The 15,520-nt window shown below is 36.7% G+C and overlaps 1 pseudogene; it reads right to left on the bottom strand.

Moving 5' to 3' along the window:
• Positions 1-9,469: 9,469 nt before the first annotated feature.
• Positions 9,470-10,330, bottom strand: LOC147509251 (U2 small nuclear ribonucleoprotein B'' 2 pseudogene; annotated as a pseudogene).
• Positions 10,331-15,520: the final 5,190 nt, after the last annotated feature.

Raw genomic sequence — 15,520 nt, 5'->3', positions numbered from 1 at the left:
ATGAACCGACACTGTAGCCAATTCCTTCTAAGTTTTGGAGATGAAGTTAGACTCTGGAAGAAGTCTATTTGTATTAGGAAACAAATGACGGTTTGGAATGCTTCTAGAGCTCATTGTAACCCTTATAAATAGAGGACCTAAGTGCCTCATGTAATGGGCCAATTCACTTATATTCTTGTCTCCAGAACTTGAGGCAGAGAGAGATTAATAATAAAAGATCGGTTTTAACTAGCTGAGTCTTAATAAATTAGTCTTTCTAGTCTTATGTTCTTCGACTCTTCTTCTTCTCGTTCTTCGTGTTCTTCCTTCTTTATGGAAGGCTAATCTTCTCCTTCAATGGAGGAGATGAAGCCAGTGTTTAAGGTTTAATGATTCTTCTGGTTCATGGTGTTATTCAATCAGGTTAGTTCTTTATGTTTTTAGTTATTAGTTCCATTGCCCACACTAGGGGATGGAAGTATAGAATAGGGTTTATGTTTTGCTATATTAATATCATGCTAGTGTTCTTTACTTTTCTTCTAGTAGTATAGTTCTTTAGAGTTAGGGAAGTATTCTTTGTGTGGCCTTAGAAGGGGTAGCTCAGGGAGTGACTTCCCCACTTCCTAGGGGAAGTATTCTTTGTGTTTGCCTTAAGTGGTGATTCATTGAATGGCCGCCCTATTAGGAAGTACTCCTTGATGTTGCTCTTGGTAATACATTGAATGGCTGCCCGAGCTTACATAAACATAGGAACAACCTTAAGTAGAGTTAATTGTTAATGATGTTTTGTCCAAGAGGGCATCGGCACTTGCTCGATTGCCTAATTGTAGTCTACTTGTAAGAACAACCATGAAGCAGAAGGTCATAGATTAAAAGTATTGGTGGATTCTAATCTCTTGAATTCCCTCTCTTATAAACTCCCAATAGTTTAGTTAATTTAGTTTAGTTTAGCATTAGAATCTAAATCTCTATATTCATAGTTTTTAATCCCTTAAACCCCCTTTCCAGTCCTGTCCTTCACATAACATACACTTAAAAGTGGAACGATATCCTACTCATCCTTTACTTATTGAGGGATAATTAGGTTTTGATACACTTCTATGTTGTTCAAGGACCATCATCTATCTACATCATTCATCTCATCTACACATACAAAAAGAGGCTGGTCAAATGGCGTCGCTGCCGTTTTAAGTTGTTTATGTTTAACGTTTTATTTCAAGATTAGAACTTTGGATATTGAGGTATAATTAGTCGCATCATCCATCCTTTTGAGAAAGAGAAAAGCTTGAAGGACATCTCGAAGACAAGATCTACCATCCAGGTTAGTTGAATCTTCATTCTTTTTATTGCTTTCTTAGTATAGTTGCATCATAGTTTAGTTTTATTGCTTTCTAGTATAATTGCATTTAGTTTTACCCTAGAAGAGACAGCTTTAGACAACGGGCGAGATACTAGCTGCAAAGCACAACCCAGTTGAAGGAAAGTAGTTTTACATTTTAGTATAATTTAGAATAGTTGTATATTATTCAAGCATTGTAGGATAGTTTTTTGTCATTTTCGCATAGCATTTTCTAGTGTATGCCCCGTCGTCCATATCATCGTCCGGTAAGAACACAACAGTGGACAAGGCTTAACAACCGACTCACAAGAATACTAGACGAGATTGATACAATGGCTGCAAGCAATGATGGAGGTGTTTTGGACACAAATAATCCAGAAGCTATCCCACCCATGCAAGCACAACAGAGGAAGAAGCTGAGTGATTTCTATTCACCAATCATTGGAGACCCACCCAGCAGTATTGTTTCTCCAGAGACAGAAGCTAATCAGTTTGAACTTAGAGCATCAGTAATCTCTATGCTTCCAAAGTTCAATGGTTTAGTTAATGTTCAACCTTATGTTCACATGAACAAATTTCTATCAATCCTCAGAACTTTCAAGAACCAGAATATCAGGGATGAGAGTATCAAGTTAATTCTTTTTCCACTCTCCCTCGAAGGTAAAACATCCGAATGGTTAACTGCACAGCCGATCAATTCAATCAACAACTGGGAGAAGTTGAGAACAAAGTTTAAGAACAAGTTCTACCCACCCCAGAAGACAGATGCCATGCAGCAAGCCATCAGGAATTTCAAAGGGAAGGCGACTGAAGAATATCATCAAAGCTGGGAGAAATTCAATAATCTGCTAGCCTCATGTTCACATCATGGTTATGATAAGAGCACACTGGCTCATTTTTTCTTTCGAGGACTTTCTACTATGAACAAGCAGATGATCTGACCAATGCATCAAGGTAAGTTTACATCATTGGATGGAGAGGAAGCCTACAACTTTCTCGAGAATTTAGTCAAGACACTCAAAGATGGAGTACTAGCAACGAGGACGTAGCTAGAGTGGGAGGGTTTCAAGAAATTTGGCAACCAAATTCAAGAAGACCCAAATCAAGCAATGCTATCAATTATGGCAAGCCTATCAACAAGACTTAAAAATCTGAACAAGAAGTTTGATCAGTTCTCCATGAATCCTCCAAAACCAAACAATTTCCAAGCTAAACCTCACCATCCAAGCCTTGTTATAACGATTTGTGAGCTATGTTTCGATGAAGGCCACACCAGCGAAGAGTGTTCAGATTATCCGGATACTAATGCGAGGCATGTAGTATAAACTCTTTAGGAAGAAATAACCGGTTCAATCGAGGGGACGTAATTATTGGAAGCCACAAAATACAAATCAGAGGAATTTTCCTCCAGGATTTCAGAATCAGTCAAATCAGTTCCAGAATAACCAGTATCAGTTCCAAAACCGCCAGCAACCATACAGAAATCAACAGTCATACCATAACCAGCAATACCAAGCTAACACAAACAGAGAGTTAGTACTAGATCTTATGAGTGGATATATTGCCCCTACACCTCGGTTGAGCAAAACAGTTACCCCACATCTGGAAGATGCTATCACCACCATTGTCAATGAGCTGAAACAGACAAATCAAAGAACTCAGAAGTTGAAGAATAACTTTAGTGTCATTCAAGGCCAGATAGGGCAAATTGCTGCCGCCTTGACAGAGAGATCAAAAGGAGCATTACCAAGCCATCCGGAGCCAAATCCGAAAGGAAGAGGTGTCCTGCAGGTGGATAACCTGGAGATTACTCAGTTGAATGCCCAAGTTAATTCTGTCAGCACTCTAAGGTCAGGCAAGAAAGTTGATAAAAGGATTGTCTATGAACCAGGAAAAGATTCTGCGGAGCCTAAGGTAACTTATGTCCCCACCATCCCACCCAGTTTGAACATTCCAGATATATCAGTGTTGTGCCACATACTGAAGAAAGTGTTGCAAAAGAAGTTGAAGGAACTACTGTGGAAGTAAGTAAGAAGAAGCCATCACGAGTGACTCCACCTGTCACTCCACTATCTGTTACCAAACCAACCCAAGCCGAACGAAGAGAAATGATATTGAAGAATCCGCCAGCACCGTTTCCTTCAAAGCTAGTGAATACCAGAAAAGATGACCAGTACAAGGAGATTTGCGATGTATTTCAGAATTTACAGATTAATATCCCATTTCTGACCGCCATCAAGCAAGTTCCCTCGTATGCCATGTTCCTGAAAGATCTAGTGAAGAAGAAGACCAACATTCCGAAAGAAGCTTTTATCGCTCAACGATGTTCATCGTACCTACAAAATCTATCGGTTGTGAAACTGAAAGATCCTGGAAGTCCAACTGTTACATACAGAATTTTAGATTCTTTGGAGGAACAAGCTTTATTAGATTTGGGTGCCAGTGTGAATCTTCTACCATATTTCGTCTACGAGAAGTTGGGCTTGAAGGATCTAAAACCGACTGATGTTACTTTACAGTTGGCAGATAGATCAGTGAAGATACCTAGAGGAATCATTGAAGACATTGTAGTCAAGATCGAAGATTTTTATTATCCGGTTGATTTCATAGTACTCGACACAGAACCTACATCTGGTAGGCAATCATTCTAGGCAGACCATTCTTGGCCACTGCAAATGCACTCATCAACTGTCAAAACGGTAATATGACGTTATCCTTTGGTAATATGAAAGTCGAGACCAATGTTTTCCATATGTTACAAAGAACCACGGGAGGGTATGTCTTTGTGAACGAGGTATGCATGATTGAAGCGTTAGCACAGGATTATCTGACTCATTCATATCCTGCTGACGAGTTACTGAAAGCTCTGACAGACTCAAATTGTGAAGAACTTAGTGTTGAGTCAATCAATGCAATTTTGGATTCGTCACCTGTCATGGATGACATCAAGTTCAAAGAAAAGCTTGAATTGCCTATGCTTGATGGACCACCTAAAGAGCTTAAGAAGGAGCCACCTAAGCTAGAATTGAAGCCTTTACCGTCTACACTCAAGTATGTTTTCTTGGGAGATTTGGGAACCTACCCAGTAGTCATTGCATCAGATTTAACTGCGGAGCAGGAATCTAGGTTAGTAACACTTTTAAAGGAACACAAGTCAGCTATAGGTTGGACAATTGATGATAAATGCTCAAAAAGTGCAATTTAACCCTCGATTATGCCTCTTGTTTAGCCATCTTAGTGGACTAATAGTGTTTGTAAGTTATGTTTTAAGATTCTACAGGTGAAAAAGAGAGTTTTGTAGAATATTAGAGAAAAAGAGATAAAATGGAGCAATTCGGAGCATTAAAGATCACATGGGAAGCTCGTGGACAATCATGGAGAAGGCCAAGGAATTGAAACTATTAAAAATGCAACTTGGACCTATTTTAAAGCCTATTTGGAAGCCCAAGGCCAAAGGATTTGTTGCTTGGACCAAAACCCGCAAAAGAGGAAAGAAAAATAGATCAAAGGTGGAAAAATAGAGTCTCGCATTTGAGACGCGACTATCGTGCGTCCAGACGCGACCCATGCGTTTGGGACACATAGATCGAGCGTCTAGATGCATTGATTAAGTCTGGGATGCATGAATAGTGTGTCCAGACGCATGAGTCGACACTGTAGCCAATTCCTTCTAAGTTTTGGAGATGAAGTTGGACTCTGGAAGAAGTATATTTGTATTAGGAAACAAATGACGGTTTGGAATGCTTCTAGAGCTCATTGTAACCCTTATAAATAGAGGACCTAAGTGCCTCATGTAATGGGCCAATTCACTTACATTCTTGTCTCCAGAACTTGAGGCAGAGAGAGATTAATAATAAAAGATCGGTTTTAACTAGCTGAGTCTTAATAAATTAGTCTTTCTAGTCTTATGTTCTTCGACTATTCTTCTTCTTGTTTTTCGTGTTCTTCCTTCTTTATGGAAGGCTAATCTTCTCCTTCAAGGAAGGAGATGAAGCCAGTGCTTAAGGTTTAATGATTCTTACTGGTTCATGGTGTTCTTCAATCAGGTTAGTTCTTTATGTTTTTAGTTATTACTTCCATTGCCCACACCAGGGGATGGAAGTATAAAATAGGGTTTATGTTTTGCAATATTAATATCATGCTAGTGTTCTTTACTTTTTTTCTAGTAGTATAGTTCTTTAGAGTAAGGGAAGTATTCTTTGTGTTGCCTTAGAAGGGGTAGCTCAGGGAGTGGCTGCCTAGGGGAAGTATTCTTTGTGTTTGCCTTAAGTGGTGATTCATTGAATGGCCGCCCTATTAGAAAGTACTCCTTGATGTTGCTCTTGGTAATACATTGAATGGCTGCCCGAGCTTACATAAAAGGAAAGAAGATATTAATAGCATAAACATAGGAACAACATTAACTAGAGTTAATTGTTAACGATGTTTTGTTCAAGAGGGCATCGGTACTTGCTCGATTGCCTAATTGTAGTCTACTTGTAAGAACAACCATGAAGCAGAAGGTCATAGATTAAAAGTATTGGTGGATTCTAATCTCTTGAATTCCCTCTCTTATAAATTCCCAATAGTTTAGTTAATTTAGTTTAGTTTAGCATTAGAATCTAAATCTCTATAATCATAGTTTTTAATCCCTTAAACCCCCTTTCCAGTCCTGTCCTTCACATAACATACACTTAAAAGTGAACAATACCCTACTCATCCTTTACTTATTGAGGGATAATTAGGTTTTGATACGCTTCTATTTTGTTCAACGACCATCATCTATCTACATCATTCATCTCATCTACACACACAAAAAGAGGCTGGTCAATAAGCCCCCCACTTCTTGTGTCGCTTTTGGGAATCAACTCCATATAACTCATAAGAAAAAGATAGTGACACATAAGAGTGGTCAGTTGTGTCACTTTTAATAGATATTATGTCACTTTTTCCAAAAGTGAGACAAATGAAAATAATTTTTTTTTAAAACATTTTCTCATTTTTGTATTCGATCGTATTCATTTCTTAACTTGTATCATATGTCATAACCAAAATCCCATTAACCTGGTTTATGGCATAAACAACATCCACATACATTTATTAGAACATCACAACCAAAATTACTTTAACATGCTTTATGATATGGAAACAACATCCACTCGGAAAAAAAGAAACAACATTCAAAACAATTAACTTCTATTGATTTCATAGATCAAACCTAGTATCTATTATCCAGTTTGACTCCCAACAAAATAAGTCATTCCAATACCAAAATAATCACAATAAATTAAAGCCAAAAATAAAAAAAAACTACATGCTTGACGCTAACGCTAGCCTAGCAATATCTTAGCTTGTTGTGCGCACTTCCAACACCAAAAAACCTAGCTGCCATCTATTCATCTGTTAATCGATCCATGCACCTGCATCATATCATGAAGTTGTCATTCCACTATGACTATGACTAGTATATAAAATTAAAAAGCAAGTGAATCAAGAAGGGTATATTGCACAAGTAAGAAAAAAAAATCTATAAGAAAAGTAAATATACATAAAGAAAGGGAAAATATGGAAGCCCACTTACTAAATTAAGTACTCAGATAAATTGTTGGATAAAGTCAATAAATTCAAGACGAACTTCATCTATTTCAGTGGTGTAACTCCTCTTGCTAGACTGCTAGAGAACTCCAATACCTGTTCAACAAAATATATATTATAAATATTATGAAAATGAATAATGCATGCATACATTTAATCAACATTTGAGTTTAATTAAGAAAATATTTTTTTTACCTTCCCATCTTTAGCTTTAAGCTTTTCGGAATCCACAATGCTCTTTCCGTTGTCTATTTTTGACTATAAGACGAAGTGTACATCAAGTTAGTATATGTGAAACACTTGTAATAAAGGAATGAAAAAAGCTATGTATCATTCCCTACATTTACTATACCACAATGAGTATAACATGGTTAAGGCAACTATAGAATGAATTTACCTGTACATTTTTTGACTTAAGTTTTACTGAAGTCACACCTCTTTTTTGTTGACCACCATCTTTTCTCTATACATTAAATATGAGTTTAGTTAAAGAGAACACTTGAAATGTGTAGAAAATCATAAATACAAATTTTTAGGCCAAAAAACTAACGTGCTTAGACTTGGCAATCGCCTGCTGCTTATAATCACTTTTGGCACTACTGGATTTCACATTTTCTAATGACATCGAGTTGATGAGTTTTGGTCCTTACTTGAGCAACTATCTCAACAGTTCTGTCGTCGCTGGTGAATTAGTCACACCTTGTTCTTTAAGCACATGTAGCACCAAAATTTTCAACTTATCGTGTTGAGCTTCTTTCTCTTTCAACTTCGCTTCCAAATCCTCTTAATAGTTCTTTGATCTTTTATTAGGAAGCTAGATTGAAGTACATAGTGGGAGTGGTATATTGTCCACTTGCCCTGACTCGACCACTAGGCTCTGGAGTTCCCAATGCCATAGTAAGTATGTCATTTTTTCCTTCTGTTGCCAAAACCCCCTCCTCTGCCTTATTTTTCAGCTCCTCCTACAAAATAAGATAAGAATCCAATATTTCTATCAGTACAAAGGCAGTATAAAGGAACCCAATAGGAAACTGCAGTAGAGATGGTTTTGAATATGATGGAAGGATCAAAAAGCAACAAAGACAAAGGCAATACAAAGGAACCCACTATTTTTGTCGTAGGTAGCAGCAACATGCATAGGAGATTCACTACAAAATAGGTTATGGTGATCACAAAAAAATCATGCCAGGTAGTTAAATAGAAGCATTGATAACTTACCTCAAGAAATTCCATAGGTCCCTCCTCAAAGTGCTTCTTAATATTCATCCTACAAGGAACTCAATACAAGTAAGGAAACCGTTGTACATGTCAACTACCAAGCTAATCATATCCACACATAAATGAGTTATTTTTAACATACAGATTTTGAAATAAAAAACATCTCACGTATATGGAGAAACACGGATGTCAAGAATATATTTAACTATAGAGAAAGAAACCATAATGACATGGATACCTAAGGTGTGGCATTTCTCAAACTTTAATAGATACTACCTCGAGATCCAAAATTTGCTTAGAATTCAATAAAACTAGTAATACTAATACTAATGCTTAGAACAACCACAAACATCGTCAAATAATAATGAAACTTAAAGAAAGAAAGATAATATATTATTTTGGGAAGAAGACTGATCATATAGTATTTTGAACCGCCAGATTAACTTAAAGATATTATAAACTTGCAGCCCATTTGAGGTGATAATGAGAGAGTGAGTAAATAGAGATGGAGTCTCCCCTCTTTTTCATCCCTCCACCAAGAATATCAATATGCTCTCTTGTTTGTTCTTGATCATATCAATGAGTCAAAATGAAACATCCCATCCCAACAACAAAAAGTCACCCCAGTCCACCAGTGAAATGTCATCCCGATACAGCCTGACTCGTTACGTTCTTTGATGTATGTACCCAATTCAGATTGATGTTTAAAGATGTGTAAGACTTCTCAAGGGCAAGTTTTTTCATTTGAAAGAAACAAACAAAAACTTAAGTGTACGAGTTGTATTCTTGTGTGTTCCAATTTCCTGTAAAATGGAACCTTTGCTTGTTGCAATAGGGTGGAACAAAAGGAAATCAGGGGAATTAGAACCTATTGAAACTAAGGTCATGATGATTAGCTTCTGTTCCAAAACTTTCTGAAAGCTGAGTGCTTGATCCTTATTTTATTGAACTTCTTGGAATCTGCTACTAGCAAAAGAACTGATGAAAGCCCACTTACAATTGCAGCTAATGTTCAGCTGACCACTCCCTGTCTAAGAACCATAAAACAAATTTTATGTAAGGTATATACCACTAATAGAAACTACATACATACTTTATAGCAAAACAAAACCACCTAATCTCGTATATTTTACTCCGTTCTCCTGTTAAAGAACTTGTTCGGTTCAAGTGTGTAAGTAAGTCATGGCACAGCATGATCACTAATCTTAATATTATTTTTTCCAGTTAAGATTTCAATAATCAGTTAATCAAGCCTATCATTCAAATCTTACAAGATTTTCGATCATACAAGATCATGAGTAGAGAAGTAATATGCTTCAGAGATGCAATTTTGGCTAGAAGTCTCTCGGTCTATTGGCATAGGTTGTTAAAACTAAAAGGAAATCAAACAGCTGGACAACCTTTTGTTTCATTAACTAAACAACTGATTCCAAGCACTGAATCAGATATGGATCCACAAATTATTCCTCTATTAAAAAAAAAAAGGAGAAAGGGACAGTACATACCACTAAGGGTCTCTCACTTCTTGGCATAAATGATGGTCATGGGGTTTTGAGGAGTAATTTTAAAGCCCTAAAGGGACTGCATGGAAATTGATGAATGGACCACATCTTCATACTCTATGAAAGCAATCCTAGGCTTCGCTGCTGTCATCTGGACTTCCTTGAAACCTGGATATTGTTCAAACAAAAGTTGTAGCATACTCCTCGTGGTTTCATAGCACAAATTTTGAATGAATAATATACTATTTGGAGCAGTAGCCTCTTGTTCGCCAGGCTTTCCTTGTCGATGAGAAGCAACAAAAGCCCCATTACTCTAGACACTTGAGTCATTAGCTGTAACAGCACTATGCGGCTCCTCAGCCTTGCGTTTCCTTTCATCTTTTTCTTCCTGCTTCTTTTTATTTTCACTAGGAACAAATGTGCCTTCTGCTTTGGCTAGATAATCAGATTTTGTTTTTGCAAACTATATCGTCATTGGTTTATCATAAATTGGAAAGTTTTGCATCGAACGCACTGCATTACTAGTAGCTGTAACTTCACTAAACACAACCCATGCTTGGCCTCGAAGTTTAGCTGTTTTCAATGCAACAACATCCATGATTCTTCCATATTGAGAGAACAGAGCATACAAAGATCTTTTCAAATCATCTTTCTTGATTTTTTCGTTGAGATTTTTTATGTAAATAGTTTGGTTTGGTGGCACATCTCCTGCAAGCATCCTTGCCTACAACCTTTTTTTTTTTTTTTTTGCTGCCGATATTTTTACTAATCTTATTCTTGCCAAGGAGATTCTGTTGCTGAAACCTTGACTGCTGCTGAAACTACTCGCTTTTGATCTTGATTTCAAACTTTCTATGACTCTCAAACTAAGTTATCGCAAGAGATAAACTGAAATTAAATAGAAACAAAAAACAATATTACCTTTATTTTAGAGAGAGAGATAGCTGGAAAGTGAACTAGGACGGAGAACGAGAGATGGACGAGAGACCGCTGGGTGGAAGAGCGCGCGTGGTGTTAGAACGCCGGTGAGAATTAGTTGGGAGGAAGAATGGTGAGGTCTCCTCAGCCATTTTTGCGAGACATTTTTTCTTTTTTTATCTTCCATTTTTTTTCTTTTTTAACCCTAAGTGTTCTTTTTAAGTTAATTTCTTTTTGGAGCGAACCTAAAAATATATCCCCGGCCCAAATCACGACTTTCAATTTCATGGCATAAGCAATTACTAGTGTCGCTTATTTATTTCGATAATTTGTTAATTTTGTTTTCGATTATTTTACACCCAGAAGTGACACAACAAGGCAAACTACTAGTGTCACGTTCAAATAATGAGACACAAAAAATAAAATTACTTGTGTCACTTTTCCTAGAAGCAACACATCAACCCTCATTCCATAAAAAAGTGACACATCAAAACTCTATATGTCACTTTTTTCTAGTAAGTGACACGAGACAAAAAAAATAAGTGACACAAAAAGCCATTCTTTTAGTAGTGGGCTTTATTTGTTTAGGTGTTACGTTAGGATGATGTAATGTAGCAATAACTTGTTGTATCCTACGTAAGTGTTGATAAGGCTTCTCATGGTCTAACCCATGGAAAACAGGTAGCAGATTAAATATATTAGGGGGGGGGGATTCTAAAATCTCCCGTAGTATCTGCAAGAATTATGCAGGACTCAGGTCCATCATTTAAAGCCTTATAAAAATCAGAAAGGGGTCTCTCTACTATTTCTTCACCCATTGCTACAAATGTAGTTAGGGTAGGTGTAGGTGTGGTGATGTGTGAATTTCTAGATAGGCAATTATTTTTGTGTCTATGATAAACAAATAAGGCAAGTTTATACGTACTAGATCTTAATCTCATGCAAGTTTTAAGTCTAATATGCAATTTCTAACGAGCATGCAAAAATAGCCTGATTATTACTAGAAATAGAATCCTCTTATAGTAGATTCGAGGATGTAGAGAGGTGTTACCTGGAGGGTCCTTGCTACGCGTATAAATAGCGTCTTCAACAGATTTGAAGCACGTCTATGTTACTTGAACAATTATACGAGTACTGGTCCAGGTACACGAGGTGGATAGTGAAGTCTTGTAAAAAGTTAACCTTGATTAGTGACAAGGTTTTGAAAATAAGGTTTAGGCTTTTTACTATGGGCTTCGTGTTGGGCCTTGATGTTAGGCCAATGAAATGGGCTTTGGTAGTGGGTGGGCTTACTAACTAATATTAATTAATTTTTTTGGTATTTTTGTATCAAACCAATGGCCAGGCCACTTAAGAATTGAGGGAGGTTGTATGTGCGTGCACGTTCCTTAATTAGAGAACCCCAATTCTTTGAATTTTCTAGACACCGTAAAATATGAATTTTTTTTATGCAATTACTGGAGTGGTAGGGCATACGAGCACTGCATTGTACTTATTACGTAATATTGCAAATAATATTAAAAAATTAATATATTGTAATTAACCTAGGGAACGTGTGCGTTGAGAAATAGTGCAAATTAGGCGGTCTTGAAGTTAAAAGTAAAGTGTGGGTCGCGACTGTGAAGGAAGGCAAAAATGAATCTTGGCGTGAATTAAAACTAGGGTTTGAAATTTTTAGGGTCAGGTCACAGGAAGGCAGAAAGTTGGTTGCACAACTCGTATGCTCTCGAACAGTGTTTTCAGTGTGTGTTTTGTAAATAGTGAAAATATTTTTGCTAATCTAAACACGCAATACGTAACAAAGCAAGATGGCAAGCAGCACCATTTGATAAGTAGGCTTTGATATGGTAAAAATAGTTGTTAAAACAATACTAAAATAATGCTATCAATTTATATAATACTCTCTAAAACATGTTGATATAGAGGAATAATCGCGTTTCCACTAAAACAAATCTAAATCGACTAAATAACTATTAACTAATATGAGAGAGCAATTCTTGATACAAAAATAGTAAATTTAAATGCTAAAACAGTAGATATAATGATGATAAAAAGAATATAGAGAGGGGCAATCCACCATGCGATTCGATTGACTATTAGTTAGTATCAAATCACTTGTTTTGATCCTTAGTGAATACCAAGTCCTCTTGGATCGAGGTTTCACTAGCATGAGAGTTTAGCTCCACCACAAATCTCTTTAGTGGTGGCTCTAAACTCTAGTTCTCCATTATGAGCTCTATCTCTAGACACTCACAACAAAGAACTTGAAGTTCTTTTATGCAAAACAATAAAAAGTAATGGCTACTCATCCTCATATGGCTTCATTATCCCCCTCAAATGGATGCTTTAGCCTTGTGTCATTGGATGTTCTATACTAATGAGAGAAAAGAAAGACATTAAAGTAGAGACAAGAATTGAAATTAACTAAAAGTTTTATTGATAAGGTGTTCTAATGGAGGCTACAAGAATAAACTAATTCTAACCTTAAACTAAACTAAAACTAAACTAAGCTAATTATAGACTAAGGGGAGGAAGGAGAGAATAAGTTTAGCCTTAACACTCTTTATATAAAAGAGGGTTAGGGTTATATTTTCGTGCATGGGACAAAAAAGAGGACTTTGGGCCTCTAATGTGAGCCCAAAGTCCATTAGGTTAAGTGTAAAGAGGCCACGACTATTGGAAATTTCTTTAGTACCCTTTTTGTCCATTTTTACAGCTTTGATTCGGCAAAAATGGGTCCATTTAAAAGCTTATTCTGAGCTGGTCATTTTTACATAAAGTAGGCCCAATTCCTAGGCCCGAATCCAAAGATACACCAATTTGAAGTTCTGTTGACTTTTCTATTCTTATTCTACCTGAATTAACTTTGACTGGGCTTGAAAATACTTTTTCTTCTTGATTCTTGGGCTTTAAATGTAGAAATCTTCTAGCAATCATCTTGACTCCTTTTCCATCTAGAATAACATCTTTAAGCACATAAACAACTTCAAGACATGAAATACACAAAAACACGCAAACAGTACTAACTCTTATTTATTATAAACATAATTGGCCTAAATATAATGCTATTAAAGGGTTTAAACTACACTTTTAGATGTTTATCACACGCCAACTGACGTCGCTTTCTCCTCAAGTAGCATGTAAGCATGGCTTGAGAGGCAAATTCTAAACCTCCTCAAAGCCCACATAAGAGGATACCTTGTGTGTTCAAGCATGCTTTTGTTTGAAATTTAATTTCCACACTGCAATTTACATTTGCGCATAAGACTAAACCCGAGCCACATAACAACCATTGGGAAGTCATTCCCCAATATAGGTAAATTGGACATTGTTTGATTCTTGAAGCCCTAGAAAAAAAAATGAATTAAAATCAATCAACTAGAGCCCAAATTAGTCATGCAACGGCTAGGGCACGGTCGCGCGTCTGGTTCTGGTGAAAGTTCGTCTGTTTTCGTCCACAGCTTCAGCTCCTTTCCAGTATGTTGATCTTGAACTTGGATTTGCAGAAAACTAAGTTAGTAATGTAAAACAACAAAATAAAAAAATGAAAATTAGAAAAATAAGAAATGGAAATGTGAGAATGGTGCTTCCTCCTTAGATGTTCAACCAAGCATTTTTGCTCCTTTAATCCATGACAGCGGCGCCATTTGAAGTAGACTAGTTTAGAGTATCTCAAAGTTTGTTTTTGATGTGATTCATCCTAGATTGTTTAGAGTTTGAATGTTGGGAGTTTGAAGGAAGAAGGTAGACTCTTAGTTTAGAACTTGTTTAGTTTTTAGTTTATGAATGGAGAACATTGAAAGCTTAAGTTGATGATATTTTTAGTTTTCGTAAAATATGTTTGTCATGAATTCTTTTCATGTTGGGTTTGTAATCTGTAGGGAGAACATACGCATCATTTCGAATTTCTTTAGGTTCATTTATTTGTAGTTTACACTTCTCACCTGCTGCATCAAGATTGTAATTAAGGTTTTTTATTGCCCACAGGGTGCGATGTTCTAGTTCCATTGACAGATGGCAAGGTTTTCCAAAGACAAGCCTGTAGGTGTTTTGAAAGCAATTCGGTATGCCCATAAGGCATCATTTAGACGGAGAGACCAGTCTTTCCTATTTGGATTAATATTTTTTCCAAAATACATTTAATCTCTTGATTAGAGACTTCCACTTGACCATTTGTTTTGGGGATGATATGGAGTTGCAACCTTGTGGGTTACTCCATATTTTTTCATGACTGTTCAAAGACTCGATTACAAAAATGTGAGCCACCATCACTAATGATGGCTTTTGGAACACCAAATCTTGAAAAAATGTTTTCTTTTATAAAAGAAATTATAGTTTTGTTATCATTGTTATGACATGGTACAGCCTCGATGCACTTGGATACATAATCTACTGCGACTAGGATGTAGATGAAACCGTGCGATGTGGGAAGGGTCCTATGAAATCGATGTCCCATACATCGAAAATCTCCACTATGAGAATGGGATTTAAGGGCATCATGTTAGGTTTAGAAATACGACCAAGATGTTGGCAATGAAGGCAAGCTTTAAAATGATCAAAAGCATCACGAAAGAGTGTCGACCAATAAAATCCACATTGCAACACTTTCGATGCGGTTTTGTTTGCACTAAAATGTCCTCCACAAGACTGTTTGTGACAAAAAGAGAGAACGGTAGATTGTTCCCAATCTGGAATGCAACGTCGGATAATCTGGTCCGGACAGTACTTGGAAAGGTAAGGATCATCCTAATGATAATACTTTACTTGTGCTAAAAACTTCTTCCGCTGATTTCTATTCCAGCAGGGTGGAGTGCCTTCATTAACTAGATAGTTAACAATATCAGCATACCAAGGTGCGAACAGGATAATATAAAGGTGCCCATCAAGAAAAGATTCTGAAATGGACTCGGAATCACAATCACTATCATAAGTTAATTGATAAGTGCTCAAAAAGTACAATTTAACCCTCGATTATGCCACTTGTTTAGCC

The sequence above is a fragment of the Coptis chinensis genome, chromosome 3, assembly GCF_015680905.1.
Source record: "Coptis chinensis isolate HL-2020 chromosome 3, ASM1568090v1, whole genome shotgun sequence".
In the NCBI taxonomy this organism is placed as follows: Eukaryota; Viridiplantae; Streptophyta; class Magnoliopsida; order Ranunculales; family Ranunculaceae; genus Coptis; species Coptis chinensis.
The sequence above is the reverse complement of the archived record's forward strand: the minus strand, read 5'-3'. Positions and strand labels throughout refer to the sequence as shown.